Consider the following 6,000-nt stretch of genomic DNA (forward strand, 5'->3'; position numbering starts at 1 on the left):
ATTCATGAGGGGGAGATGTATCAAACCTTTGAGAGAGATAAAGTGGAGAAGTGGCCCATAGCAGTCAATCAGCTTCTAACTGTCATTTGCCTAGCATAGCCTATACAATGACAGTTAGAAGCTGATTGGTTGCCAGGGCCGTAGCTAGGGTAGTGCGGCCGGTGCCATTGCACAGGGCACCACAGGTCAGGGGGCGCTGTTTGGGCCTGGCAAATTTCTGTTTATTATCATTCTTGCTTGTAGCTTCCTCTTATTTCATCCCCAGTATCTCCTGGCATCTACTACCTCTTCCCTGGCCCTTCCCCATGAAGCCATGGCCCTTTTTTGGGTGCATTATGTCCCTTTGAAAAATGAGGGGGCGCCAATGCTCTTTCTGGCACAGGGCACCAAAAAGTCTAGTTACAGCTCTGTTGGTTGCTATGGGCCGCTTCTCCACTTTATCTTTTTCGAAGGCTGTGCAATACCGTCCAACTAAATGTAAATGCAGCAGGGGGAGTCTGTAGGTAATAGACACCTCCTGGCTGCATCTGCGATCTCAGTGCAGCATCCACAGATGCTGCCTTGGATCACTATCGCAATCATTGCGACCATCGGTTGCGACGGTTGGTGCTTTTGGCAGCCGGCCAGACTGACAGCTTCATTTATCAACGAGTGTATCACTCAAAACTAGTGATAAATTTCACTTTTTGGGCTCTATTTATTAACATTATTTTTACTAAAATAAAGTGAAAAAGGGTGTTTTCACACCCTTTTCTCATTATTTTAGTTTCACGTACAGTTACTATAGGGCAATTGGAGTAGAATTCGGAAAATTCTACTCCAACCCCTAAGTATCACTTATTTTTAGTAATCAGATCGCATTTCCCATAATTGTAATGGGAAATGTGATCTGACCAAAGTTACTAAATTGTAAAAAAATACCGGGGAAAGCCCTGTGATAATAACGTCACCTGGAGGTGTCGTTATCCAGGCTCTTCCCCGATTACTGGGCTCCTACTCTGCTCTAAAAGGCAGAGCAGAGCCGGGAGCCGGCGCCAGTGATCAGCTGAGTGATCTAAACAGACCACACGCTGATACACTGAAAACAAAAATAGTAAAAAAATAAATTAACTTACCTGAATCCATGGACAGGTGTTCGGGGCTCCGGTGATGACTCCCCTCCAGTTAGCTGGTCTCCCATGCTGCACTGTGGCCCGGTCATCAGCTGACCGGGTCATGGTGCAGGATGGGAGATCAGCTGACCGGAGGACATGGAAGACATCACCGGATAATGCAGGTAAGTGTAATTAAGGGAGAGGGGGGTAGCGGGGGGGAAGGGGGGTCACTGGGTGGCACGTGATTGCGGGGGGCGGGGCTTAATGAAGGGGAGGTAGCAGCGGCGGCCGGTCAGCACATGCGCTGGTCACTGGTCACAGTATTTTTTTGCGAAGATACCATGACTAGTGTGCGGAGGGGATTCGCAGGGACAGAGCTTTCTCGCAAGCTCTGTCCCTGCAAGGGATTTGTAGTAAATCCCTGTGATATTGCCTGAATTCGCAATGCAAATTCAGTCGGTAATATCACACTACAATCTGCATTACTAATGTGGATTGTAGTAACTAGAGCCCCCAATGATAAATGGTTCTCCAGCCAACCAGCTCCTAATTGTCATTTTTCTAACAATTGACAGCTGGGAGCTGATTGGCTGAAGCACCATTTATCATAAAAAGTGAACTTTATCACTAGTTTTGAGTGATAAACTCGTTGATAAATGAGGCCCTAAGTAAGCTGACACTCACCCAGCCTGGCCGAGATACTTGGACAGCCGGTCTCAGGTAGTCTGCATCTACTGACGCAGGCCCTGGGGTTGGCATGCCATTTAAGAGAACGATTCCGGTCCCCGCCCCCCAAACTTCGCAGTGTGTCCAGCAGGAGCTTCCAGTTGAAGATTCCATTTATGGCCAAAGAGGTTGGGACTCGAAAACGATATCAGCATCTCCTTCTGCGCATGTGCACAGCCACCACCAGCAGATTTCCGTTCCAACCACCCAAAACTGATGACTGTGTAGGTCATGGAGGCATACCACCGGACCAGGAGGAGGCACACTACCGGACCAGAAGGAGCAGTGGTGCAAGTATGGTGGTACCATTGAGAAATTAGAAACCGGTACGCCATACCCGCTACCACCTTACTATCGGCACGACATTTTGACCAATTTTCATGTCTGACATAAACTGTACAAGCAGAGAGAGGCAGAGCCAAGACAGCCACAGGTAGCGGCAAAATTAGGTTTTTGTGCAGATGCAGCAGTACTACATCATGACGTTGCACCACTGGAAACTGAAGAGGAGCAGAGCTGCCCATGAAGACAGACCAGCAAGCAACATCCTTGTCATGCAGCAGAAGGTAAGTGTGGGCTGGGAAGACACGGGTTGGGGTTGGGGGGTTTGGATATGCGGACACGGGGGAGGCTGAGAGACACAGAAGGGGAGGCTGAGTTTCACAGAAGGGGAAGCTGTGAGACACAGAGTAAGGGTGAAGTTGAGAGACAGGGTAAGGCAGAGGAACACAGAGTTAGGGTGAGGCTGAGAGACACAGAGTGATGGTGAGGCAGAAAGAAAGAATGAGGGTGAGGCTGAGAGACACAGAGTGAGGGTGAGAGACATGGAGTGATGGTGAGGATGAGAGACACAGACTGAGGATGAGGCTAAGAGGGACATAGAGTGACGTGAGGCTGAGGGACACAGAGAGGGTGAGGCTTATAGGCACAGGGGAGGGGGTTGAGGCTGAGAGAAACTGGGGACAGGAGGCTTGAGTGATGAGGCAGGAGGCTGGAAAGACAGAGTCTGGATTAACATATCGGGCAGGAGGCTGAGGACACATAGTGAGGGTGAGACTGAGGGACATAGAGGGGGATGCTGAGATACACATGGTGAGAGTGAGGCTGAGTGACACAGAGTAAGGGTGAGGCTGAGCAACACAGAGTGAGGATGAGGCTGAGGGACACAGAATGAATTGAGGAACACAGAGAGGGAGGATGAGAGATAGGGCAGGAGACTGGAAAGACAAAGTCCGGAGAGACACAAGGGACAGGAGACTGAGAACACAAAGGTCAGGAGGCTGGAGACACAGGGGACAGGAGGCTGGAAACACAGGGAAGGAGGCTAAAGTAATGGGACAGGAGGCTGGAGAGACACACGGGGTAGGAAGCTGGAAATACAGGGCAGGAGGCTGGAAAGACAGGAGGTTGGAGAAACACAAGGGGAAGGAGACTGCAGTGAATATAGGGGGCAGGAGGTGGCACTGGGAGCACAAGTCTGATTGAAGCTTTGTTGTATGAGGATAACATTGTTTATACTCCTACACAAACAGCCATCTTGCGGACAATGTGATTTACATGAATACATAAGGCAGATGAGTTTGCCTCTCCATGTAGACAGAGGACTAGTTATTTGACCAACCCATGTCTCTCATAGCCCCCAACAGTGACCTAAAACTTGCCAAAATAAAGGTGTTATGATCCAATCCCCATGTAGGACTAGATTGGTTGTATTTTTTTAACTGTTTTATGTTGCTTTACCAGTGATGATTAAAGCTAATTTACATACCAAACTCTTAATTAAATGCACTACCTGGAACTACAGGGACAGACAAGAGATGAGGCAGAAAGAGCTCTGCTCACCTCTGATAGCTAGACACTGCCCGGAGTTGGGGACAGGGCCACGAAGCAGCCAATAAAACACAAACAAAAAGAGCTAATGAAGGCATGCCTCACTGTGGGCTGGAGTGGTGGGGGGTGTGCATTCAACTCTGATGGACACCTCTGAAGATTAGATGACCAGTCCAGGAAGGATTTGGTGTAAAGTGAAGTGGGCTCATCCAGGAAGTACTCAGACAGTGGAGCTCAGCAGCAGCACTGAGGAACGAAGGAAATGGAATATGCTGGTAACACACAAGGAAAAAACGTGAGGAGGGTCTGCTGTGGACAACAAGACACTGTCTGGGGGCTTGTAAATCACTGTGTAATAGGATAGGGGTTTTTCCTGCAGACTCCAGTAGCTGGCACCTTATCACTATGCAGGGACTGACACCTTCTGTGATAAGGGGAGATCTGTTTTTGTTTGTGGGGGAAATATTTTGTGCTGGGGGGATCTTCTGTGCTAGTGGCTATGTGTGAGGGGGGTCTGTGCAACAGGGAGATCTGTGTGTGGGGGAAATCTGTGCTATATATGGGTAAATCTGGCTCTACTAGCCAGTGCCACCCCAGTCATTGACCTCATCACGGGGTATATTTATCAAAATTTTATTTTACATTCGATTTGATGTTCGATTTAGCTCACCTCAAATTGAATGTAGAAATCCTTTGTCAAATCCCACATTTACTAAAATTCGATTTTAGAAGCATTTTCTAAATCAAATTCGATTTGGTTCGTGATTTGATGTTCGATTTTGCATGCCTATGTACAAGTCAAACAACAAATCCCACTCAAAACCGAACTTCAAATCCCCAAATGAATAATCCTGCTTCATGCTTTCAATTTTGGCATGAGCAGGTCTGATTGACACAGATGCATGCACAGATCAGTGCGAATTGTGCATGCATCAGTGTGTAAAAAGCTACAAAAGTTTTAAAATGACAAAATAATTGACATGGTGTCCCCCCCTAAAAGCACAACCAGCCCTGGACTTAACAGAAATAGTCCTGGTTGTGCAAATGCAGGCAACAAAAGATATAGGGGTCCCCTGTATTTAACACAACCAGCACTGGGCTGAGCGAGTTGGTTCTGGTTTTGGAAATACAGGGGACAAAATGAGTAGGGGTCCCCTGTATTTACCATAACCAGCACTGGACTCTTTCTAGCTGGGGGTGTAATACCACAGCTAGGGGAACCCTTTCACCAGGATCCCTGGGGAAGTGGGTGCCGGGTTGATAGCGTAAAGTGTGTGTAAAAAAAAATATAATAACATTGTCTTTTACAGTCGAACTACAGGTCCCAGCAGCCTCTCCCGCATGCTGGTTCTTGGAGAACCACAAGTACCAACATGCGGCGTATTAAGGGCCCAAACCACAACCATAGTACCGTACTTTCCGAATGACGGGCTCATCCACTACATTTCTCTTAAAAGAGCGTTCATTGGCTCATCGCCTCTCTAAGCCAATGAACGGTTCCCCCCATTAACCGCTAGGTTACTACAGGTTATCTAGCAGTTCTCACCATTGAAGTCAATGGTGGGAACCGTTCATTGGCTGAGAGAGGCTCACTTCTCTCAGCCAATGAACGCTCAGCACTGGCATTTCTAAGAGAAATGTCGCACCTGAACCCGTCATTCGGGAAGTACCATCCTTAGAGGATGGTACTAAGTTCGTGGTTCGGGCTCCTCATTTTTTTGTTTTAAGAAGATGCTGGATGCCTACTTGGTCAAGAGGACTTGTCCAGGTATTGTAGGTGAGTATGTATGAGTGTGTATGTGTATAATAAACTTATACTTTCATGATGTGTGAGTGTTGTCTTTATTTGAACATTTCTTTTACAGGTGAACTAGAAGTACCAGCGGGCCCTTAATGCCTGGCATGCTGGTACTTGTGGTTCTCCAATCACCAGCATGCAGGGGAGGCTATCTGGGACCAGTCCAGACCTGGGGTGCCCTAGAGTGGGGGACCCCTTTATTGGGGGGCCCCACCTTCCCAGGGATCCCCGGCTTGGGCTGACTAGCGGACAGGTGTAATGCTTTGGCGGGTGAAAGGATTTCCCTGGCTGTGGCATTACACCCTCGCTAGAAAGAGTCCAGTGCTGGTTATGGAAAATAAAGGGGACCCCTACTCATTTTGTCCCCTATATTTCCAAAACCAGGACCGGCTCTCTGATCGGCCTCCAGCACAGTCAATTACATTATATCAAGCAGATATATAGTTTCATCTGGTTGTCTGTACAGTCGACCTACCAACTGGCGATACATTTGCTGCTGCAGTCACTGAATATGACTTTACAAGTGAGCATGCATATATAAATGGGTTTGCT

General features: G+C 47.9%; 1 pseudogene; it reads right to left on the reverse strand.

The window, feature by feature from the left end:
* LOC148500855 (uncharacterized) overlaps positions 1–2,155 on the reverse strand; it is a 28,734-nt pseudogene extending 26,579 nt beyond the window's left edge.
* Positions 2,156–6,000: the final 3,845 nt, after the last annotated feature.

This window comes from Taudactylus pleione, unplaced genomic scaffold (assembly GCF_031769625.1).
Source record: "Taudactylus pleione unplaced genomic scaffold, aTauple2 ptg000541l, whole genome shotgun sequence".
NCBI classification, from domain to species: Eukaryota; Metazoa; Chordata; class Amphibia; order Anura; family Myobatrachidae; genus Taudactylus; species Taudactylus pleione.